Source organism: Euphorbia lathyris, chromosome 2 (assembly GCF_963576675.1).
Source record: "Euphorbia lathyris chromosome 2, ddEupLath1.1, whole genome shotgun sequence".
Taxonomy (NCBI): Eukaryota; Viridiplantae; Streptophyta; class Magnoliopsida; order Malpighiales; family Euphorbiaceae; genus Euphorbia; species Euphorbia lathyris.
Genome location: NC_088911.1, coordinates 109,966,138 through 109,992,310, shown reverse-complemented (window position 1 = coordinate 109,992,310; position 26,173 = coordinate 109,966,138). Strand labels below are relative to the sequence as shown.

General features: G+C 39.6%; 2 long non-coding RNA genes and 1 pseudogene across 2 annotated transcripts; 2 read left to right on the top strand and 1 right to left on the bottom strand.

The window, feature by feature from the left end:
• Positions 1-6,827: 6,827 nt before the first annotated feature.
• LOC136220952 (uncharacterized) lies at positions 6,828-7,557 on the top strand. The gene is made up of 3 exons (XR_010684767.1): positions 6,828-7,054; positions 7,144-7,289; positions 7,376-7,557. It is a non-coding gene; the product is annotated as an uncharacterized lncRNA (long non-coding RNA).
• A 3,264-nt stretch (positions 7,558-10,821) lies between these two features.
• On the bottom strand, positions 10,822-17,816 carry LOC136217369 (uncharacterized; annotated as a pseudogene).
• A 6,119-nt stretch (positions 17,817-23,935) lies between these two features.
• Positions 23,936-24,691, top strand: LOC136219415 (uncharacterized). The gene is made up of 3 exons (XR_010684140.1): positions 23,936-24,188; positions 24,278-24,423; positions 24,510-24,691. It is a non-coding gene; the product is annotated as an uncharacterized lncRNA (long non-coding RNA).
• The last annotated feature ends 1,482 nt before the right edge of the window (positions 24,692-26,173 follow it).

Genomic DNA, 26,173 nt, shown 5'->3' with positions numbered 1-26,173 from the left:
GTCAATGATGGGAGAACTCAACTTCTTCCTTGGACTTCAAATCAAACAAGGGAAAAATGGCACCTTCATCAGTCAAACTAAGTATGCTAAGGAGATATTGAAGAAGTATGAACTTGAAAACTGCAAGTCAATATCTACTCCTATGGGCACTGACACTGTCCTTTGCGCTGACGAAAATGGTAAGTCAGTAGACAACAAACTGTACCGAGGTATGATTGGCTCTCTACTCTACTTAACTGCTAGTAGGCCGGACATTCAGTTCTCAGTATGTTATTGTGCTAGATATCAATCTAACCCTAAGGCATCTCATTACATAGCTGTAAAAAGAATCCTTAGATATTTGCAAGGCTCAGTGAATGCAGGTTTATGGTATCCCAATACTTATGATTTCACACTCATTGGATACACTAACGCTGACTACGGATGAGACAAGCTTGAACGAAAGAGCACCTCAGGAGGATGTCACTTCCTTAGAAGTTGTCTTGTGTCTTGGTTTAGTAAGAAGCAGTCGTCAGTAGCCCTGTCAACCACTGAAGCTAAGTACATTGCTACTGGAAGCTATGTTGCTCAAGTCCTATGGATTAAGCAACAGCTAGAAGATTATGGCGTTCAGACTAAAACAATTGAAGTCAAATGTGACAACAAGAGTGCCATTGACCTATCAAAGAACCCAATCCAGCACAGTAGGATGAAGCACGTCAGCATAAGACATCACTTCATCAGAGATCATGTACTCAAGGGAGAGATAAAGCTGACCTATGTCCCAACGGATGAGCAGCTTGCTGATATCTTCACAAAGCCACTGGCTCGTGAGCAATTCAACATACTTAGAGAAGCCATTGGTATGTTTAATCATCTTCAATAAATTCCAAGTATAATATGTGATATATGCATGCTGAGTTGATTACCATGCTGAGTGATTTATGTTAAATCAATGTCTATTACATGCTGAGTGGTTATCTCAAGCTGAGCTACTAAGCACACGAATAATTCCTTTGCGTAGAACTGACTACTCAGAACATTAAACGTTTAGAATTCTTAACACTGAGTAAAAGATCTGTTGTAGAATTAATACTAGGATGACATAAGCGTCATCATTAGTAATAGCACGCGCTGTTTCTCGAAATTAATGTCAGTAATAACTGACTTTTGACGGTTCAAATACCCACCGTTCCATCCAACCTATCAAGTCATCATTCATCATCTATAAATAGTGAACGTTTTCTCACTATTCACTCTCTAGGCTTGAAATTCGCACTCAAACCTTCATTCTCTCTAAACTTCTGAAATTCAAATCTTCTTAAAGAAACTCTCAAGAACACCATGTCTGATTCCCAGAATCTCTCCGATGAACAATATGAGGACAATCGCTAAGACATTAATCCTGGCTCCCCACCTAAGCAATAATATGTTGATACTCCAGATGATGAGGCTCATACTGGACATGGTCAGCATGACCAACCCATGGACGAGGTCAGCATTCTCGGTGTTGATCCTCACACTGAGCACTCAACTCCTTCTAAGAAAAAGAAGAAGGACAAGGGTAAGAAAACTGACGAAACTGAGGAGAGAACCTTTCGATCAGTATATCCCGATGTTGAAGGCTTAGACGTTGTAGCTTCACGATGGTTCTCGAAAAGCTTCGTAGAAACAGTGAAACCTTACAGTGACTGGATATCCAAGAACGGATGGACTAAACTATTCTCCCTAAACGGGCTGACCTACCCAAGGCTTGTCACTGAGTTCTACTCCAATATGTTGGTTGCCACGGATGATATTGATTTCATGGTCGCTTATGTCAACAAAAAGCAAATCATCATCGACCGTTCATATCTAAGCATCCTTCTAGACTTGAAGGAAGAAGGAGCTGAGTTGAGAAGAACAAATGACTACAAGAAGGTTAAGTACACAGCTACCTTTTGTAAACCTGAAGGGCATGTAGGGGAAGTCTCTTGCACTTCGCTTACTCAGCATCAGAGGCACGCCCACTACCTACTGACCAACTACATCTATCCAAAGGTCAACTCCACATCCTCTGCCTCCAACTTCGAGCAATGCTTCTTATGGCATATGCTCAACTACAAACCCCTGAACATGCCTGTATTCCTGACCGGGGCTATGCAACGAAGCACTGGAGCACTTCGAATGGGCTCACTCATTACCGAAATCCTTAGGGATTACAAAATCAGCTTTAAGAATGAGGAAAGCATATTAGGGACGGAAATCACCATTGAGGACCTCACTAAACTTGCACACAGTCTTCCTTTTAAATCAAAGAAAGGAAAGGATGCGGTAACTGAAGCTGAAGAGGAAGCTGAGCCGACCGACAAAGGAAAGAAGAGAAAGGTAGCACCCACACTCCAAACTGTCAAACGCCTAAAGTTATTATGGCTGACCCATCTCCCGCTGAGTCAATCAAAAAGAAGCCTCAACCTACCAAAGCTGCCCAAAAGCGACCTGCCATTGTTCAAGAAGTTGAGGATGAACATAAGAACACTAAGTCACCCCTAAAGAGGAAGAGGGTTTCTGATGTTACACCGTTGGATGTAATTTTTCTGGATGTATCAGTACCAAAAGATTCCTTCTTTCTGCGAACTCAGGAATCTGCTGAACAAACTCCACCTTCAGACACTCAACGAAAGCAATCTGTCTCCGCTGAGCAGATGAAGAATCCAGCTACCGAGCCAAAAGATGAGTCAACTGTTGACACCACAACTACAGAACCTGAGCAAACTCAGCTTGAGTCATCTGATCTACTTCCATCCTCCAACCCTTCTCAAGATGGCAGTGATAAACGATACAAAAAGAAGGCAAACAAACCTCAAGTGTTTGATATACTGGATGACTCACCTCTCCATGAACCCATCGTAAGCTTGACTGACTTGGACTTCAATTTTTTCTCTAAACCCATTTCCAAGCCCTCACCAGTCAAGGAAAAACAAGCCTCTGTTCCTCGTGGTCAGGAACATGCCAAGTCTGCCGACACCGCTGCTACTAGCTCCTCAAAGCAAGTGATCGATGAACCCGCTGTTCAAGAGAAGGAACATACACAAGAGAAATCTTTTGCTCAGGATAATCTCGAGCTGACTCCTCCTCAAGTCAATGTTTAGCTCCCGACTGACACTGAGCAGGTAGACAATGCTATGGCATCACTCAACTCTCATCTTGAACAGCCAGAGAATGTTTCAACTCCTGCAGCTGACCCAGTCACTCCGTCTGCCACTCAGATTGTTCACCCCTCACCTAATCCAAAGGACAACTCTACTACTGGTGTGCACTCAAATGACCAACCACATGCAGCCAACCAAAGCTCAGTTCCTGAAACTTCACAAAATGACCCTCTGTAGTTCTTGACTTCTTCCCAGACTGGGAAACGCATTTTCCAAGCGGCCCAAGAACTCATCGCAGAAATACAGAGTACTCATGGAACTGAAACTGAGCGCAGTTCAGCGGAGCCTACACAACTGAGCACCCTCACTCAACTCCTCACTGAACTTAAAGGCCTCAAAGAGCTCTTATGTGTGCTGACTGAAATGGTAGCTCAACATCCAAAGCAAGAGTTCGCTACCAAAATGGCAAACCTTCACTTGCACATGGTGCAACATATGGACACAATTGAAGGGAAACTCAACGCCTCAATTGCCGCCAACTCAGATGTAGCTAAGTCAGCTCAACTTACTCAAGTCCAAACTGAGCTGACCACAACTCGAGAATTAGTTGGCTCTACCTCTCAATGCACAATCGAGCAAATTGCTGAATCACTTCGCATGCTGAATTTATCAAGAGAAGAGATGCAAACTGAACAGGCCAAGACATCTGAAATTTTTCAACTTGCCAAGGCCACCTATGATCATGTCACTAGTACAAAAATGGCTTACAGCTACGCCTTATTAACTACGGTTGTCGATAAGAACCGTAGCTAAAGGTTATTAGAGTCGGTTGTTTTAAATAACCGACTCCAATAAGACCTTACTAGCGTCAGATATTTTCAATAACTGACTCGAAATATCATTTTTTAGATATTGTTCGTTTTTAAGAATCATTGGCGTCGGTTTCTTTATAAAAACCGATACTAATAAGCTAAATAATAGGATCGGTTTATTTCAAACCGATGCTAATTAGACTCATGGGTGTCGGTTTAATATAAACCAACGCTAATAAATGGTCATTGGCGTCGGTTATCCTTGTAACTGACGCCAATGACCATAGAGTCGGTCTAGTTGAAAACCGACTGTGAAGGCCCTTATCTAAATAGAAAAAATTAATGTATTTTCCACTTTATTGTTGCACGAGCCTCTCTCTCTCTGCTTCTTTCTTCTTCTTCTTGCCCTAACTGTATTGATACTCCCGTCTGCACTCGTTCATGTTCATTGGAGTTCAAGTGCGTGTTGGTGTTCTGGGTTGAAGTTAGATCGGTTCGAGTGCGTGTTTGGTGGATTCGAGTTCGTTTTGGTGTTCCTTAGAGTTTGAGTTCGTCTTTCACCATTTGGAATTCGAGTTCATGTGCAGAGGCAGATTAGAGTTTCTAGTACTGGGAGTTTGAACCCTTTCGTGTTGCCATTTGATATTGATGCTTGTGATTTCAAATTGAGACTTTCCAGTCACTGTGATTTCGCATTTGAAACTTCGAGTCACTGTGTGTTCGGATAAACTTCCAGTCGCTAGGTAAGAAACGAGAGATCTTGAGCCTCTCAGGTCACACTCTCCTTTCACCATATCGAGGCTTGCTCTGCCGAGTTTGAGGTTGCTTTGGATTTGTGTTCCTTCAACGGCTTTGGTCTTTATCTTCTTTCTCTGTTTTGGGGCTTTCTTGGTGAGTCGATTTGTTTCAGCGTCTGTTTGCTGCACTAAACCCTCTTCATTTTTTTTTGTCTAAATGTGTAGGTTCAAGGAGCAGAGATGGGATTCTAGAAGGATGTTTCATCAGGTGGGATGCCTTCATCACATACTGTAACCATGAGTGCTCTTGCTGTGGCTATTGGTCTACAAGAAGGAGTTGGAGCCTATATGAGCTATTCAATAGCAATTTTGACTTTCAAAACTGAAGATTATTCGTTTTATATGGGATTTTCTTTCTCCTAAATTTCAATCCGCCATGGGAAAGTTGTCTTTTAAGGATTCTCTCAAAGCATTCGTAGCTGATATCCATCATGCCAATACTCTGTAATTTCTCCTCCCTCTGTTTTTGTTCTTTAATAATTGAATTTAAGTTTTCTAATTCCGCACAATTCAACATATTTGGGTTTTTTTCTGTTTTTTTTCTATCATCGGAACTACGTTCATCCACAATGCACGAATTTCATGTTACTGGTTGTCGCTACCGGATTTTTCAAGCACGAACGCCGGAAGCTAAATCGTTTAATCGTTTTTTCTGGTTAAAACTATTTTTTAAAGTCACCACCAATCAGAATTAAGGCGTGATTGGACACCGAAAATGGTTGAATTTTAATGGATAAGGGAGTCTGCGAAATAGAGATTTTTTGTTCGTTTGTCGGTTACGTGTAGGGAAGAAAAACTTGATTAATCACCCTACCCCGCCCAAATATTGGTACTAAAAAGATGTGGTTTTTGTGTTAAATTTATTTGATTTATCTCAATTTTATTTGTATTTTCATAATATAATAAAGGCATATAATTTAATTACATGATTAATGTCGTAGGTATTTGATATTTATGTAACATTAAATCATTAATTGTATCCTTTTAATTTTAATAATTCGGACAACATTTAATTCGCATTTATATAACATATAACTACGAATTAACACGTTTAATTTTATATAATTTGGGTAACGGTTAATTCATATTCCTATAACATAGAACCGTGAATTAACTCGTTCATTTTTTGTTTATTTAGTACCGTTTAATTCTTATTTCTATAACATAGAACTACGAACTATCTCGTTACTTTTTTTCATTTTTTTATACCCTTGTAGCACATACATATAAATGGAAACATTCCGCGTTAATTAAGTTTTATTTTTTTTATTATCGTTTTCATACCTCTATGACATAAAGATATAAATCGATTCATCTTAACTTTATAGTGTACACGTTTGGTTTATATCCCTATGACATAGAGCTATAAATCAAGTCGTTTAATTTTTTCGTAAAAGAAAAAGGTGGATTAAATTTAACCATATGAAAACAAATGATATTTTACTAATGATATAACACATATGTTACGTGAAAATAAATTGGTTGAACTATGTAAGTAATATGAAATTAAGTAATGAAGGGTCCAAATTAGAAATGAATTAAAAGGGATTTGAGGGTTAAATTAGAATTTTAGACAATTAAAAGAGGGCCTAATCTAGCTTAACTCAAATAATCAGGGACCTAATTAAAACATGAGGGATTTAATTACAATTTGGATTAACAAAGGAAATTAAAGGTAACATGGGGGGAATTAAATTGAAGAATAAAAAATAAAAAGAGTCAAATTGGTGAACTAAATAAACAGGGAGGGGGCAAAATGTAATTAGGAGGGGTCGAACTGAAACAAACAAAAATGAAAAGAGTTGAATTGGAGAACTAAATAAACAGGGAGGGGGCGAAATGTAATTAGGAGGGGTCGAATCGAAACAAACAAAAATGAAAAGATTCGAATTGGAGAACTAAATAAACAGGGAGGGGGCGAAATGTAATTTAGGAGGGGTCAAACTGCAATACGGAGGGACCTGATCTAAACAGTTAGAATAATGGGGGGCCGAATTCACAAATTATAGAAAAGAGAAAGGAGCAATGTGGGATTTCACAAGGGTAATTTGGGAATCTAAAATAGTAGGGTATATATTTGCGTTTTTAAGGTTTTGTCTTCATTTTTTTCATTGTGCAGCTTCCCCCCTCCTCTTTCTATTTTTCCCTTCGCCAAGAGTTGCGATCTCCGCCCGGGCTTGCTCTGCCGATGATGGAGTCGCCGCCGTCCTGACAGCACCGGAGCGTCCCCCTCTTTCTCTCCATCTTCCGTTTCGAAGCCGGAGCGCCGGATCTCCCTCCTCCCTCGCGTTTTGCGCAGATCCGCTCCGATCTGTCCGTCCGTGGCTAATCCATGGTAAGTCCTCGCTTTTTCCCCATATTCCCTTTCTTCTCTTCCCGGTTTCCAGCGTGTCGTTCTGATGGCCATTTTTTGGTGTTTGCAAGTGAAACGGAGCTGAACCGCTTTTGATCCGTGCCGTTTAAGGAGTTTATAGGCGACTCGACGCCCCCGGAGAGCGGACAGCCATCGTTTGACGCCTCCGAGGTACCTAGGAGGTCTGATCCACCCTTGCCGGCGGTTTTCCCCTGATGTAAGTCGTGTCTGAGATATTTTTTTGTTTATGTTCAGTCTTTCACCATTTCTTAACTTTTTTCTTGTGTTTTTCTGAGTTCCTAGAGCTCGGGATGCAGATCTTGGTGACTCATTAACTTGTTACGGACCAGAGGACGCGGGGATGGTTACTTGTATTTTTTTTCTTGTTTTTGTTACGAATATTGTGCTCGACTTGTACCCTGATGACATTTATGGGATTTTCCGGATTTTATTAATGAAGAAATTCGTCTCCTTGCTAGTTTGTACTCCATTTTGTCAATGGTTCCCTGAATCTGGTGTTTACGTGAAAGTGTTTGCTTTTTTTTTTTATTTTCTTGGAAGTTGATACCTGGACTTTTGAATTTTTTTTGGGGGGGGGGGGGGGGGGGGGGGTTATCGTAAAAAAGGGTCTCCCTTTTTTTTATAAAGTTGGTGTTGCTACCATTGGTTTTTGAAGTTTTAGGGTTTTCACTGTAATAAAAATGTCATTTTTTTTATAAAGCTTCTGTCTTTATAGGTGGTTTTGGGGTCTTAGGGTTTTCACTGTAATAAAAAGGTCATTTTTTTCATAAAGTTTTCTGTCTTTATAGGTGGTTTTGGGGTCTTAGGGTTTTCACTGTAATAAAAAGGTCATTTTTTTCATAAAGTTTTCTGTTTTTTTTCATGGTTTAGTTAAAGATTCCAGAGTGGTGTAAAAAGTGAAAGGAGAAAACTTTAGTGTTTAGATCTTAAAGGATTCTTTCAGATCTGGAAAATAGGTATATTTTCCAGATCTCTTAGATCTTTTGCATTTTTTAGGCCTTTTGTTTGGTTTTCAGAACCTGGAAACCAGAAAAAGGTCTTTAAATGCCCTTCCCTTGATGTTTAGACATTAAAGCTTCCTCCTTTTTTATTAAGGACATAGATCTGAGACCATTAATGGAAACCTTAATGGTTTTGTCTTTAGAACCTAGAGACAGAACCATTAAGGTTTTAATGGTCAAAAATTTCTACTTTTGGAAAAAAAAGGAAGCAGTAATAAATGTCACAAGAAGAGATGAAGTAGGTTGACAAAAGAACAAAAAAGGGAAATATACAATAATAAATGTAACAGAAAGTGGGTTGACAATGGAATAAAAAAGGAATGGTGATCTTACCTTTTGGAAGATCAGCAAGAGAGAAGAAGCTGCCTCTTTCCTAAATGACCTCCTCTTTTTTTTGTCTGTCCCCCTTTTGGGTCCACCAGGCTCTTTATATAGGCAGATTTTTCAATTATTTAGCATAAAGTGCTTATTAATTAGTGTTAAACTCAATTAATTAGTTTGGTATATTTCAAACACTAATTGATTGTTTATGAGCTTTGGATTTGGATTTGGGCCTCTAGACCCTTATAATTTCTTAAGCTATTTAATAAGATATTATGTTCATTCATCTTTGTTATTTTCATCACATAAACATTTAGTATATAGATTTTATTCCGTTTTTAATTACTTAACCGAGAATTTACAACTAAAAATTAATTACTATTTTATAACTTGATTATTTCATATTTTTGCTATAACTCTATTAATACAATTAAACATTATTTCATTCATATTTAATCAAAGAAATAACATTCCTTTAATTAATAATGAACATCCTAATTAATCGGTTTAATCTTTATAACATGAACATTTAACCGATTATAGGGATTATATACATAATTTCAGTTTCCTTTTGCAAAATATTAATTTATTAAGCAACTATCCACAATAAAAATATTCACGAAATAAATTGGCTTAAACTGGTGAAATCATAAAAACATGATAATTTATCCCGGACAAAATGGGTATCTACAGTTGCCCCCCTTTGTATAGCTTTATGCAATAAAGATATACAAAGTATCTCTAGATATACATTTTGCACACTTTTAATATGTTGTTTATCTTAAATAGATGTTGATTCCAAGACTTGATCTCGGGGGATCCATGTGATTAGGGTTCGAATCCTGAAGACTTGATCTCAGGAGATTCGGAGGGGAATAGACATTTCTATCTTGACTAGAGGTAAAACTGCGAGGCGAGATCTCGAAAGAATATCATGATCGAAGATAACAGAATCGAATCCTGAGGCTTAATCTTAGGGGATCCGAAGGGAACAAACATTTCTATCTTGAATAGAAAAGGAATTGCGAGACTAGATCCCACAGGAATAATGAGATTGAAAATAACCGAATCGAATCGTGAGGATTGATCTCAAAAGATTCTATGGAACAAAACATTTCTATCTTGAATAGAAACGGATTGCGAGACTAGATCTCAAAGGAATAATAAGATTGAAAATAAAAGAATCGAATCGTGAGGTTTGATCTCAGAGGATTCTACGGAACAAATGTTTCTACCTTAAATAGAAACGAATTGCGAGACTGGATCTCAAAGGAATAACAAAATCGAAAATAACAGAATCGAATCGTGAGGCTTGATCTCAAGGGATTCTACGGAACAAACGTTTCTACCTTGAATAGAAATGAATTGCGAGACTGGATCTCAAAGGAATAACAAGATTGAAAATAACAGAATCGAATCGTGAGGCTTGATCTCAGAGGATTCTATGGAAAGAGGTTTAGGTGGGATGCTGAAACTTCCACTTCGTGACTAAACCGCAAGCATCCATCACCTTGCAAAAACTAAATAGTCCTTTTGGACCAATGGGTGATACCGTCGAGCAAAGATGACTCTGATCGAGGACGATTTTTTCATAAGGACCTGCCCATTCGTGAAAGTATGGCGTGGTGGGCACATATGGGCTCGACATTTCTTTAAATTCTATACTTATCATGCATTCTAGACACTCTAAAAGAGGCAACTAGTGCATGCAGTGGAACTGAGGAAGAAGGCGTACATATGTTTTATTCTGTGCGGTATGATGCATGGCAAGCAAATTTACTTCATTTTTGTTTATATCTTTTTTCAGTTTCTTCAAACGCCCGAAGGAATGTCCCCAGTAGGGATCATTCACCCCGGACTCATTTATCCGAACCCCGGTCATCCAAGAAGTAAGTCTGATTCCCCCCATATTATTGGTAAGTGTTTGCTTGTGTTGCACAAAGCGGTCTCTATTGACCCTCATCTTCTCCCCTTCATCATCCTTCTAGAGTTGGGGCTATCGTGGGAATCTGGTCCCTTACGAATGTTCTTTCCTTCATTATGGCGCACTACAATTTTCGAGACTCGATCGCCGCTAATTCAATCATTCAAACTTCATCCTTTCGGGTTCTTAAGGCAAAAGCGAAATATCTTACAATCTTCCACTTTTGTGTAATAACATTCGTTAGCATCATGCTCCCCTCTTTTTACATAAAAATTCATCAGTATTATGCGAGAGAAAAGAAAACAAGAATATAACGGAAAGACTTCTTTTATGTGAGCGCAATTATATATTAAAAGTATATACGTATATAGGGCGTGTTCGTGATTGACAGAGGATCAGAGAGATTTTTTTTATATAGAATCATGTGTTATTCAAATACCAGAATAAGATGTTTGACAATCGTTCGACAATCCTAAGCATAATTATGGAAAATATTTCTTGACAGAATCAGAATTCACGGGGTTTGGCAGCTTGTTGCCATCCATGTTTGTCAAAGTTAACGCCCCTCCCGTGAACGCCCTCTTCACCACATAAGGACCTTCATATTTTGGGGTCCATTTCCCCCGAGGATCTAAGCTCTTTAAAATAATCTTCTTAAGCACCAATTCCCCCTCTCGAAACTGCCTGGGTCTCACCTTTTTACCATACGACTTTATCAGTCTTCTTTGGTACATTTGCCTGTGGCATATTGCTGTCAACATTTTTTCTTCAATGAAATTTAGCTGGTCATATCTTTTTTGAGCCCATTCTGAATCATCTATTCCTGCTTCCATCATAATCCTTAATGATGGAAACTCGACCTCTATGGGTAAGACAGCTTCCATACCATAAACTAGAGAGAAAGGAGTTGCACCAGTGGAAGTCGTAGCCGTGGTTCTGTACCCGTGCAACGCGAACGGTAACATCTCATGCCAATCTTTGTAAGTCAAGGCCATCTTCTGTACGATTTTTTTGATGTTTTTGTTCGCGGCTTCAACAGCACCATTCATTTTTGGTCTGTAAGGCGTGGAATTGTGATGCTTAATTTTGAAATGCATACACATCTCTTCCATGGTTTTGTTGTTGAAGTTCTTTGCGTTATCCGTAATGATGCACTCGGGTAACCCGTATCTGCAGACGATATTGTTTCTCATGAACTTTGTTACCACTGTTTTGGTTACGCTAGCATAAGATGCAGCTTCGACCCATTTGGTGAAATAGTCAATGGCAACGAGGATGAAACGATGGCCATTCGAAGCCTTTGGCTCGATAGTCCCAATAACATCCAAACCCCACATTGAAAAGGGCCAAGGTGCCACCATTACATGAAGCTGTTCGGCTGTCGCGTTCATGTCATCTGCGTAAATTTGGCATTTGTGGCACTTTCGGACATATTTGATGCAATCAGATTCCATCTTGATCCAATAGTACCCTATCCTCAAGATTTTCCTAGCCAAAGCATGTCCTCCGAGGTGGGTTCCCGCAGAACCCTTCGTGTACCTCTTCTACTAGCTTCTGATTGTAAGGATAGCATACACATCGGATTAAAGTGGTATCGTGGTTCTTTTTATATAAAATGCCTCCGCTTAGGAAGAAACTTGTAGCCAATCTTCTTATCGCTCTCTTATCGTTACTAGTTGCCCCCTGGGGGTAGATCTGCTCTTGTATGTAATTCTTAATATCATGATACCATGGTTTCCCATCGGCCTTCTGCTCTATATTCCCACAATAGGCCTGGTCTTCATGCAACTTAATCTCAATGGCCGGTAGTTGTTGACATTTCTCTAGTTCGAATGCGGAGGCTAAGGTTGCTAACGCATCTGCCATTTGGTTTTCCAATCGGGACACATGTTCAAATTTGATGAAATGGAAACTTTTGATCATTTCTTGTATATGCTCTTGGTATGGGATGAGTTTACTATCTCGAGTTTCCCACTCCCCATTAAGCTGGTTGATGACTAAAGCCGAATCTCCATAAACTTTCAAATTTTTTATTCCCATTTCTAACGCAGCTCGGACTCCTAAAGTGCACGCTTCATACTCAGCCGTATTGTTGGTATTCTGAAAACATAGTCTTGCTGTGATATGGAAGTGTTGGCCTTCTGGTGATACCAAAACTACCCCTATCCCATGACCCATGGCATTGGAAGCTCCATCGAACCTCATAGTCCACACGTTAGGGGGATTTTCATCTACCTCGACAGCCACAATGTCTTCATCTGGGAAGGACACTTCCATCGGGTGGTCATGTTCCACGGGGTAATCAGCAAGAAAATTCGCGATCACTGAGCCCTTTATTGCCTTTTGAGTCACATATACAATGTCATATTCAGACAATAAGACTTGCCACCTGGCCAACCTTCCCGTTAATGCAGGTTTTTCGAAGATGAACTTAACCGGGTCCATCCTGGAGATCAAACACATAGTATTATTTAGCATGTAATGTCTCAATCTCTGAGACACCCAAGCTAATGTTGCACAAGTTTTTTCTAGAGGGGAATATCTGGATTCGCAGTCGGTGAATTTTTTACTGACATAGTAAATGGCATGCTCCTTTTTCTTTGTTTCGTCATGTTGTGCCAAGAGTGCGCCCATGGAATTATCGTGTACCGTTAAGTAGAGCAACAACGACTTATCCGGATTAACGGGCTGCAATATCAGTGGATTTTGCAAGTATTCTTTTATCTTGTCAAGGGCTTTTTGACAATCTGGATTCCACTTGCAAGGATTGCACTTCCTTAGTAACTTGAAGATCGGCTCGCATGTCGAGGTTAATTGAGCTATGAAACGAGCTATATAGTTCAACTTCCCTAGGAAACCTCTCACTTCTTTTTCTGATTTTGGGGGAGGCATCTCAAGTATTGCCTTAATTTTGTCTGGGTCAACTTCAATCCCTCTTCTACTCACAATGAATCCTAGGAGCTTTCCAGAAGTAATGCCGAACACACACTTCGAAGGGTTTAGCCGAATTTGAAATTTTCGGAGCCGCTCGAAGACTTTCCTTAGTACGACCACGTGATCTTCATTTGCTCGCGATTTTGCTACCATATCGTCCATGTATACCTCCATTTCCTTATGCATTATGTCATGGAATATAGTGACCATTGCCCTTTGGTACGTTGCCCCCGCGTTATTTAACCCAAACGACATCACCTTGTAATAGAAGGTTCCCCACAGGGTTACAAAAGTCGTTTTTTCTCTATCTAGCATATCCATCAAGATCTGGCTGTAGCCTGAAAATCCATCCATCAAGGATAACATATGGTACCCGGCGGTGTTATCCACCAATACATCAATATGGGGTAACGGAAAGTTATCTTTCGGACTGGCTCGATTCAAATCCCTGTAATCTACGCACATCCTTACCTTTCCATCCTTTTTTGGAACCGGTACCACATTTGCAACCCATTCTGAATAATTAGATACCGCTAAAAAGCCAGCATCAAATTGCTTTTTCACCTCCTCCTTTATTTTTAACAATGTTTCCGGCTTCATTTTTCTCAATTTTTGTTTCATCGGTTTGGATTCAGGTTTTAGCGGTAACTTATGCACCACCATGTCTGTATTTAGACCGGGCATATCTTCATATGACCATGCGAACACATCCCTATATTCCTTTAATAAGCTTGCTAGCCTTTCTTTGATGTCTTGGTCTAAAGTTCCATTTATCTTAACTTCTCTGGGCTCCTTTTCCGTTCCCAAGTTTACTACTTCTAGGGCCTCATCTTGCGGTTCCATGGTTTTCTTTTCCGCTTCTAACATCCTTTCAATTTATGTAGGGATTTCTTCCTCGATTTCTCCTTCAGAGTCTATTTCATAGACCGAATTATCAAAATTGCAAATTGGTTCATAATTATCATGATTGTCAAATACCTCATCACTGCTCCTGAATGCACACATCATAAAAGGAAGAAGAAAGAAAAAAAGAAATAATAAATATTGGTATAGATATATGAAAAGACAAGAAAGATGGTCGTAGGTGTGAAAACTTGCACTTTATTGAATAACTTTTTATTGAAAAAGAAAAGGGGCGCCAGATAACATTTTATTCTTTAAACCTTAGGCATAATTTAAAGAAATTAACGCTTATTATTACTTTTTTACAGGAAGATCATAAGCTTTCCAATTCTGGAGCTCTCTTTCACAAACAGACACCCAGTCACTTGGTCCTGGATCACCCTCGTCTTTCCCTATCACTGAAATGACCATCGTCCCGTCATTTAGCGAGAACCTTCCCTTACTTATGAAAGCACTACTTATGGGAGGAAACTCCCTTTTATCTTCATTGACCTCCCTATTTTCCAACCTGGCAAGGCGGGCTTCTCTTTTTTGTTGCTGTATCTTTCACCTTTCGTGCCTAGCAGCATGGTACCCCAATCCTACTCGAAAGTAGTTTGCCAAAGGTTCCAAACAATCAGCCATTCCTTGATTATTCTTTCCTAAACCTCTTTGCGCCTGATAATGGCTTCTTATCATTTCCCTGGCCACTGCCATTACTGCCTTAGAGTGTCGGGGTATAAAAATTTGCGGCCCTTTAGTAGTATAAGCCGCACTTGCAACCTCGAAGGTTTGAAATGATCTTTCGATTGACTCTTCGGCGACGTCGATGTAGGGTGTCGAAGGGCATTTGCTTATCAAGATATCCTCCTCTCCAGATACCTCTATTAGTTTCCATTCACTATGAACTTGATCTTTTGATGTAACGAAGATGGGATTGCTCCTGCAGAATGGATCCAGGGTCTTCCGAGAAACCGACTATATGCGGGAGTGATGTCCATGACTTGAAAGGCGATGTTGAACGTCACTGGTCCAATTTCAATTGGCAACTCCACATCACCTATCACCTCTCTTTTAGTTCCATCAAAAGCCCTGACTAGAACGTTGCTAGGCTTTATGTATGAACTATCCACGGGCAGTCGAGCTAAAGTCGATCTGGGCATGATATTGAGGGATGACCCATTATCAATCAACACCCTTGCAACAGCGTGATCCTTGCATTTAACGGAGATATGCAGCGCTTTGGTGTGCCCCGTACCCTCCATCGGTATTTCATCATCCGTAAAGGTGAGATAGTTGGATGCTACCATATTACCTACTATATTATTCAGATTCTCCACCGATATATCATGGCATACATATGCCTGGTCCAAAATCTTGAGTAAAGCTGCTCTATGGGATGTTGACGACATTATCAATGACAACAAGGATATGCGAACTGGTATTTGGTTCAATTGTTCAATCACTCTGTACTCGCTCTGCTTTACCAACTTTAGGAATTCACAAGCTTCATCCTCTGTAACGATTTTCTTATTGGAGGACTTATCTGAGGTATCGAATTGTTTTTCCAAAGAGTCCTCTATCGTCTCACCCTCTTTTGCTTTTCCTTTTCTACGCCTTTCTATACTTTCTCGACGTCTCTTTTCTACTTCCTCTAATGTGAAACATCAGCCGCTCCTAGTCATTCCCGTCGTTCCAGAAATGTCAGCCAAATTCTCCACGTGACTGGTGCTACAATTTTGTGGTACTACCATACTATCATATTTCCAAGGTACTGCCCGTGTACTCTCAAATGGAAAAGAAGTTGGAGCCTAAATGATCAACTTTGTCATGAAAGTAGATTCAAGATCCCCAACGAGATCCTGTTGCCTTCTATCATAGTTAATCACTATAGGAATCGCAATGATGATTCTTCCCTTTGCACCACGTTCACATCTTCCATTCTTTGATTCGACGCCTCAAAAATTAACATCTTCGCATCCATGTATTCTTGGACCTTTTGCTTGAACTGATCGCATTCCGCGATTATGTGTTCCACTTTCTCCGCGTGATAGCTACATGTGGTTCTCCCTTCAGGATGTTCCTCGAGTAGTCCTATTTTGCACATTATGCGGTATAAGTGTTCCATTGGCATCATTATTTCCTCCACTTTGGTCTTGAACAAGCAACAATCATCATTCGTCACCGCGCTCACTACCTTTGCATCATGGTTAGGAAGTGGATTCTTATTCACGTCTGGTTTCTGATCTCGTTGATTGAATTTTAACCATCCCGCTTTAACCAGTTGCTGAACTTTTCTCTTAAAAGCAGTGCAATTTTCGATATTATGCCCTGACACTCCCGTATGGTATTCACACTTGGCATTAGCATCGTACCATTTGGGATATGGTGGTGCCATGGGTTCTATAGGACTAATTGACACCTGCCTGCTTTGTAGTAGTTGGGGAAGCAGTTCAGCATACGTGATAGGAATTGGGTCGATCGGCTCCTAGGGTCTCCTGGTCATGGTGTTTTGGGAAAAGTTATTCCCCTGATTTGAAGTATTGTTCCAATTCCTTTGTTGCGAACCCCCTGCGGCGTGTGCAACAAACCCATTTTGAGGTATGTTTGGGGCGAAAGCGTTTGGTCCCTGAGAGAAGCTAGAATATTCTGTAGATGGGTACCCGTGAATCATATGTGTCTCTTCCTCTTTCTTTTTCCCTACGATACCCTTCCGGAAAGCATTCTTATCCGGCGAACTACTTTCTAATTTTCCCTTTCGTATGGCCTGCTCTATTCTTTCTCCCGCTATAGCAAAATCAGAAAAGCTCCCAGATGTGTTGGCTAACATCATGTTGTAAAAGGGTGGTTTAAGAGTATCCAAAAAGCTAGATATCATTTCCTTATCGGACAAAGGTGGGATCACCTCTGCCGCCTTGTCTCTCCATTTCTGAGCATACTCCTTGAAAGTTTCAGAATCTTTTTTCTCCATGGTCCTCAGATCCTCTCTATTAGGGGCCATATCCATGTTGTGTTTGTATTGCTTCATGAAAGCGTCTGCTAAGTCTTTCCATTTGCGAATATGAGCTCGATCAAGTTGGGTATACCACCTTAACGTTGGCCCCTTAAGGCTTTCTTGAAAAATATGCATTAAAAGCTTATCATTGCTGGCATAGGCTGCCATCTTGTTACAGTACATTGTCATATGAGTTTGTGGACAAGAAGCCCCTATAAACTTCTCAAATTCGGGAGATTTGAATTTGTAGGGTATCACGATATCTGAAACCAGACAAAGTGTCGTAGCGTCTATGGTTCCATTGACCCCTTCGATGGCCTTCAACCTTTCTTCCAGTAGACTCCTTTCTGTAACAAACTTTCTCAATTCATCTCTTATTTTTACGTCGTCAAGATCTGGGACGACGGGTGTTTCTTGATGAACCTCCTCATTCCTCGGTATTTCAATAAAAATAGTATCTTTTTTTTTCCCGTGAGAGGAAGAAGAGGTCCCAGCGCCGTGTGATTCAGGCGTTTTCTGAGTCTCTGTTGCCGATTTTCCTTTCACAATATCCATTAGTTGAGTCATTTGATCCTTTAGATATGCGAGCCTAACCAACTTAGCCACTTGTTCCTTTAACTCTTCCATTTCTTTCCTCATTTCTTCATATGCCTCTTCGTTCATCATTCTTACTCTTGCTCGGGTTTCGTAAAAAGGAGCCAGGGGTGACTATATCGTTCTTGGTGAACTGTTGGCGTTAAAAGGAATTGTTAATTAAAATTTTTATTTTCATGATTTATGTATAGCAAGGAGAGAAGAAAAAAAAACCAATGACATGCAGACAAATACTTATATGAAGATTACAATACATCAAAACAAGTTTTCCCATACAATATCCAAAATATGACATAACAGATAATATTCAATAAAATCTCGATCGGAATCTTCATTCGTGTTTGCCATAGAACTCTAGTTCTCTGATGAGTCCATCGAGATAACATGATAAGTTAACTCCACTAGCATCAGATATCACTAACTGGTCTTTGAGTTGTGCTAACTCCTGTGCTATGCATCGAGCTCGTGTCGCAGCTTCCCTGAGAATGGTCATGGCCCTCTTAATTTGTTCCTTTGTCAAGTCTCCTTGTTCTTGATGGAGTTGATCCTGATCATACAGCCGCTGCACATCGTCCCACATGTTATTCACTTGTTGCTGGCTAGACTGATATAAAGCTCTGAGTTCCCGGATCTGGTCTTCATTCTCTCGAAGTTTTATGGTTGCTTCCTCGACACAAAGTTGGTGTTTAAGAGCTGCCTTATCTCGTTCATGGATCACTAAATCCCTCTCATGAATCGCTGCATTCCTCTCGTGGATTACCAAGTTCCTCTCGTGAATTGCCGAGTCTCTTTCATGCTCCACATAAGCTATTCTCCTTTCTAACTCCTATATCCTCATTCCCATTACTCGTTCCTCAAGCGTTTCAAACTCATCAATTGCCATAGGCTGAGCTTCAGCAACCTCATCTAGGTTGGTGGATCGAGGCAGCTCATTAGATTCAAGGACTTCATCATCTTGCAAACATAGAGTGAGTTCCGTCGCAAACCTTTGGTGCCAGGAAATATACTCCCCACTAATGCCCCCGGTCTGGTCCCGATTTGTGATAACTTTCAAGTTTTCCCAAGCCTTTATTACGGCATTGACTTTGTCCCTAGTGTTTGCTTCGCCATAAGTGAAGTGGGCTTGATTCAGACCATATGTAGCTGGAACAAACTGACGAGATCCGGCCTATCTTCTTACTAAGCAAGGGGCGTATCTAGTTCCTCCCCATGGACCTAACAAAGGTACCCACAAGAATTCGCTACAGCGGTATATGGTGTTAAGCTTTTCCTTCCAAGCCGGTAACCACATGATGTCGGACGGTTCTATTTTCTGAAGGAATCTAGACCATTCTTTCTTCGATGGACGTTTCTTTGGCCATATAGCTTCCCCGAAATCTGTGACATAGTTCTTGTACTGGTTGTAACTATTATTGTATTTTATTTCTGGAAAGCCAAAGCGCTCCGGGCAGTGAAGATGACTTAGAGCCCATATGCATAACAGTGGCGCGCACCCCACAAACCTACCACCTCCATTAATTCTGCAATAATCTAAAGAACGGAAGGTTTCTGCCAATATCCCTATTACAGGGTTTACACCTTTAGCACCCTGAACCACCTTCGAGAAGTAGACAACAACCGCTGAGTCTATTCTTCCTAAACGTCTTGGAAACAGCACTAGACCGTAAATTAACAAGGCCAACATCCGAGTTCCATTGTCATTGCAAAGGTTATCTACTGCAAATGCCATCATCTTAGGCACACTAAATTCTCGATCTGTTTCCTATCCTTCTATATCCTTGGCTTGAAGCCCTATCAATCTGGCCAGCTGTTTCTTTGCCTTTTTGTTGTTATTATACGAAAAGAGTCTGCTTTCCTTGGTCAGCGGGATATGGGTTAAATAGTGGTACTCTTCTAGGGTAGGAGTCAGATCGTTCGTACCGAACGTGAAACATCTGAGGCTAGGATTCCAGAACTGGACCAGTGCCTTAAGCGTAGTGGGGTGAGTTGGTACGTATATCAAGTGTCGTATCCACCCATACTCATGGGAGAAAGCCCTCACTACTGCAGCTGGCAACATCCCAAATATGTTTTTTAACTCTTCCAAATCATTTTGGTTGAAATCCGTTTTTACTCGGTCAGGGGTCGCATGCACAGCCGCGACGTCTCCTAGCCTTTGTTGGCTCTCTGCTGACCATGCCTCCACTGCCCTTTCTTCGAATATTTCATAGGCAGGTAATTCCATTGGGATTTTATTGAATATCCTGTGTTATGCATATTTCAGATAAAGGGTTATATGAAAAAATGAAAAAAATGTATAAGCGATGATTATGCATGGTTGAATGATATGCGTCTCTTATTACGATTAAGATATAACAAACAGATCTCCTGGGAAAAAGATATCATTCATAACGATAAGGTATCACATTTTTTTTTGAAGAAACACGCGAAGGACAACTGCTCCTTCGTCTAGACTAAACCTTTTTACACTTTACCCCTGTGGTAGTGGGCCCTAATTGATAACGTTTGAGCAGAACTGGTACTAAGATGTGTCAGCCTCCGTCAAAAGTTACTTTTACAAAATATTTTCCCTATCATGTGCATCTATCTGAACAAAATAGGGGTGATTGGTCCCTTTTTTTCCCTTTTTTTTTTGAACTCATCACCCATTGTTTCATTTTTACAAAATCCTACACTCCGAAAGGGACTTAAACATAAATACAACAGAATGAAACGGTCTTAAGAAGTAATCGGCTTGTTTCAACCTTTCCTTTACAAAATATCTACTAATATATGCATCTACTAGAATGAAATGATAGATGGCTATCTTGACCATTTTCTCTATGAAGATCAATCCCCTATCATCTCACTTTACAAGGCTCCTAATTTATATATATAACAAAAAAGAAAGATGAAGGCTCATTTTTCTTGTTCAAGGCTGTATTCCCCTTTTGTCATCTTCACCCTGCTGGGAGGACACTACCAATCTGCCTCAAGGGCCTCTTGAAACCCTCTGATTACCATATCATCATTGAGGAATTCGAAAATATCCTCGGGTAGCTGCTCGTGACGCTCCACGTCGAGTTCTTGCATGACTTGTCCGAGTGCTGCTTGGCCTATCGGAGCCACCAAAGGCTCAAAATTCTGATTGATTTCAACTCCCAAAGGTTGGCTACCATCACCCATTTCCATGGGTTCCTGATTAGTGGGCTCCGAAGACGCCACCTCTTGCTCTCTCAGATCCCCATCTTCGTCCTCTTCTTCGCTATCCTCTTCTGGCTGGGATCCTCTTTCCTCATCATCTTCTCCCTCTTCACTGTCCTCTTCTGATTGGGATCCCCCTTCTTCGTCATCTTCTCCACTATCATAATCAAATGGGATCGGCTCCCCTGCGTTCATTGGCTGGTCATGTTGGAGTATGTTCCCATCTTGGATTAGGTCTAAACCGTTCATAGCTAGCGGGGCAGTGTAGTAATGAGTTGCCGCATGCCTTTGCGCATTTATCGCCCCCAATGGGATGAGTGAGGGGAGAAGTTTGACTCTACCATCAAAGTGGTAGTTTATGGGATTCAACAAGGCTAGCGGCACATCGTCAATTTGGTAATTGTTATACATCATCAACTTTTGCTTGACCTACAGCCAAGCATGCCTGTTCCTAATCGGGTCTTGCATGGGGTTGATGGCATAGTTGCTTTCCAAATGGACTACGTATCGGTTTAGGATGTGAATCCCATCCTCCCGCATTTCTAGCTCCTCCCTGATGTCAAATACAAAGAGCCCGTATAGGAGATTCGGGGCAACATGGAGGATCTCGAGCCATTCCTCGTAGTCCCCATACTTCAACAGCCAATCATTAAAATAAGAGACAGCCCAGGGGTTCTCAATCCAGTAGTGAATACAATGTATCATCCATGCCTTGTCTAAAATGAACCCCATTTTCCCTGCTCGAGAGAGGTACCATAACAGTGAATATGCTTCATACGGAAAGCCGAGTACATCTTCCGCTGTTGTATAAAAGCAGTTCAAGTGTGGGAAGGTAGGGTGCCAGTCTGTAAACTTGACCGGGGCATTGTGTATCCCATAATGATGAAGTAGGATGTCTTGATGAGTCCTGACCATCTCTCTGGCCCTATCCTCTAAAACAGCTCGGGTGATGTTTATCATAACGTCAGGGGGTAGCTCATTGTCCATAGGAACGTTCCCTATCGGGTGATCCATTTTCCTGGTGAAATGTGTTTGTTATATCTTTAATTTTAATAAGGGGTCATGCATATGTATGTACATATGAGATAGCATATGGGTGACAGAACATCATGCAAGACTCTATTGTACCACATTTCTATTAATATATATGCATGAGTGAGTATCTAAACGTTTTTCTGAGAGGGTAATTGCTATTGGTAGCTTTGGTCTAATTCTAACGGGTGGGTTCTCAAACCACTTTTTGATACTAACTCCCGAACCGGGTTTAGTAAAATCTTTCTCACCAAAACTTGGGGAGAAAGCGGTCTGAGTTGAGAACGTTTCACGGGCCTAACCAGGTTTCCCATGACGGCACCCCTACTTTGTTCTCACCTAAAATCCTAAAAAGGGTAAGACCAGAACCTGGCCTTTGAGTGTTCGTGTGCTAGTGAGGATTATGATATGTATTGAACAATGTGATAAAAAAAATGACATAATAATGATAATGAAAGTACATCACATATATTAATAAAACAAATAAAACATATAAGCAAATTAACACAAATCACATATTAAATTAGCTTGACAGGTCCCCAGCAGAGTCGCCAGCTGTCGCTACCGGATTTTTCAAGCACGAACGCCGGAAGCTAAATCGTTTAATCATTTTTTCTGGTTAAAACTATTTTTTTGAGTCGCCACCAATCAGAATTAAGGCGTGATTGGAAACCGAAAATGGTTGAATTTTAATGGATAAGGGAGTCTGCGAAATAGAGATTTTTGGTTCGTTTGTCGGTTACGTGTAGGGAAGAAAAACTTGATTAATCACCCTACCCCGCCCAAATATTGGTACTAAAAAGATGTGGTTTTTGTGTTAAATTTATTTGATTTATCTCAATTTTATTTGTATTTTCATAATATAATAAAGGCATATAATTTAATTACATGATTAATGTCGTAGGTATTTGATATTTATGTAACGTTAAATCATTAATTGTATCCTTTTAATTTTAATAATTCGGACAACATTTAATTCGCATTTATATAACATATAACTACGAATTAACACGTTTAATTTTATATAATTTGGGTAACGGTTAATTCATATTCCTATAACATAGAACCGTGAATTAACTCGTTCATTTTTTGTTTATTTAGTACCGTTTAATTCTTATTTCTATAACATAGAACTACGAACTATCTGGTTACTTTTTTTCATTTTTTATACCCTTGTAGCACATACATATAAATGGAAACATTCCGCGTTAATTAAGTTTTATTTTTTTATTATCGTTTTCATACCTCTATGACATAAAGATATAAATCGATTCATCTTAACTTTATAGTGTACACGTTTGGTTTATATCCATATGACATAGAGCTATAAATCAAGTCGTTTAATTTTTTCGTAAAAGAAAAAGGTGGATTAAATTTAACCATATGAAAACAAATGATATTTTACTAATGATATAACACATATGTTACGTGAAAATAAATCGGTTGAACTATGTAAGTAATATGAAATTAAGTAATGAAGGGTCCAAATTAGAAATGAATTAAAAGGGATTTGAAGGTTAAATTAGAATTTTAGACAATTAAAAGAGGGCCTAATCTAGCTTAACTCAAATAATCAAGGACCTAATTAAAACATGAGGGATTTAATTACAATTTGGATTAACAAAGGAAATTAAAGGTAACATGGGGGGAATTAAATTGAAGAATAAAAAAATAAAAAGAGTCAAATTGGTGAACTAAATAAACAGGGAGGGGGCGAAATGTAATTAGGAGGGGTCGAACTGAAACAAACAAAAATGAAAAGAGTCGAATTGGAGAACTAAATAAACAGGGAGGGGGCGAAATGTAATTTAGGAGGGGTCAAACTGCAATACGGAGGGACCAGATCTAAACAGTTAGAATAATGGGGGCCGAATTCACAAATTATAGAAAAGAGAAAGGAGCAATGTGGTATTTCGCAAGGGTAATTTGGGAATCTAAAATAGTAGGGTATATATTTGCGTTTTTAGGGTTTTGTCTTCATTTTTTTCATTGTGCAGCTTCCCCCCTCCTCTTTCTATTTTTCCCTTCACCAAGAGTTGCGATCTCCGCCTGGGCTTGCTCCCCCGCCTCTTTGCTCTGCCGACGATGGAGTCGCCGCCGTCGCGACAGCACCGGAGCGTCCCCCTCTTTCTCTCCATCTTCCGTTTCGAAGCCGGAGCGCCGGATCTCCCTCCTCCCTCGCGTTTTGCGCAGATATGCTCCGATCTGTCCGTCCGCGGCTAATCCATGGTAAGTCCTCGCTTTTTCCCCATATTCCCTTTCTTCTCTTCCCGGTTTCCAGCGTGTCGTTCTGATGGCCATTTTTTGGTGTTTGCAAGTGAAACGGAGCTGAACCGCTTTTGATCCGTGCCGTTTAAGGAGTTTATAGGCGACTCGACGCCCCCGGAGAGCGGACAGCCATCGTTTGACGCCTCCGAGGTACCTAGGAGGTCTGATCCACCCTTGCCGGCGGTTTTCCCCTGATGTAAGTCGTGTCTGAGATATTTTTTTGTTTATGTTCAGTCTTTCACCATTTCTTAACTTTTTTCTTGTGTTTTTCTGAGTTCCTAGAGCTCGGGATGCAGATCTTGGTGACTCATTAACTTGTTACGGACCAGAGGACGCGGGGATGGTTACTTGTATTTTTTTTCTTGTTTTTGTTACGAATATTGTGCTCGACTTGTACCCTGATGACATTTATGGGATTTTCCGGATTTTATTAATGAAGAAATTCGTCTCCTTGCTAGTTTGTACTCCATTTTGTCAATGGTTCCCTGAATCTGGTGTTTACGTGAAAGTGTTTGCCTTTTTTTTATTTTCTTAGAAGTTGATACCTGGACTTTTGAATTTGGGGGGGGGGGGGTTATCGTAAAAAAAGGTCTCCCTTTTTTTATAAAGTTGGTGTTGCTACCCTTGGTTTTTGAAGTTTTAGGGTTTTCACTGTAATAAAAATGTCATTTTTTTATAAAGCTTCTGTCTTTATAGGTGGTTTTGGGGTCTTATGGTTTTCACTGTAATAAAAAGGTCATTTTTTTATAAAGCTTCTGTCTTTATACGTTGTTTTGGGGTCTTAGGGTTTTCACTGTAATAAAAAGGTCATTTTTTTCATAAAGTTTTCTGTCTTTATAGGTGGTTTTGGGGTCTTAGGGTTTTCACTGTAATAAAAAGGTCATTTTTTTCATAAAGTTTTCTGTTTTTTTTTCATGGTTTAGTTAAAGATTCCAGAGTGGTGTAAAAAGTGAAAGGAGGAAACTTTAGTGTTTAGACATCTTAAAGGATTCTTTCAGATCTGGAAAATAGGTATATTTTCCAGATCTCTTAGATCTTTTGCATTTTTGAGGCCTTTTGTTTGGTTTCCAGAACCTGGAAACCAGAAAAAGGTCTTTAAATGCCTTTCCCTTGATGTTTAGACATTAAAACTTCCTCCTTTTTTTTATTAAGGACATAGATCTGAGACCATTAATGGAAACCTTAATGGTTTTGTCTTTAGAACCTAGAGACAGAACCATTAAGGTTTTAATGGTCAAGAATTTCTACTTTTGGAAAAAAAAGGAAGCAGTAATAAATGTCACAAGAAGAGATGAAGTAGGTTGACAAAAGAACAAAAAAGGGAAATATACAGTAATAAATGTAACAGAAAGTGGGTTGACAATGGAATAAAAAATGAAATGGTGATCTTACCTTTTGGAAGATCAGCAAGAGAGAAGAAGCTGCCTCTTTCCTAAATGACCTCATCTTTTTTTTGTCTGTCCCCCTTTTGGGTCCACCAGACTCTTTATATAGGCAGATTTTTCAATTATTTAGCATTATTAATTAGTGTTAAACTCAATTAATTAGTTTGGTATATTTCAAACACTAATTGATTGTTTATGGGCTTTGGATTTGGATTTGGGCCTCTAGACCCTTATAATTTCTTAAGCTATTTAATAAGATATTATGTTCATTCATCTTTGTTATTTTCATCACATAAACATTTAGTATATAGATTTTATTCCGTTTTTAATTACTTAACCGAGAATTTACAACCAAAAATTAATTACTATTTTATAACTTGATTATTTCATATTTTTGCTATAACTCTATTAATACAATTAAACATTATTTCATTCATATTTAATCAAAGAAATAACATTCCTTTAATTAATAATGAACATCCTAATTAATCGGTTTAATCTTTATAACATGAACATTTAACCGATTATAGGGATTATATACATAATTTCAGTTTCCTTTTG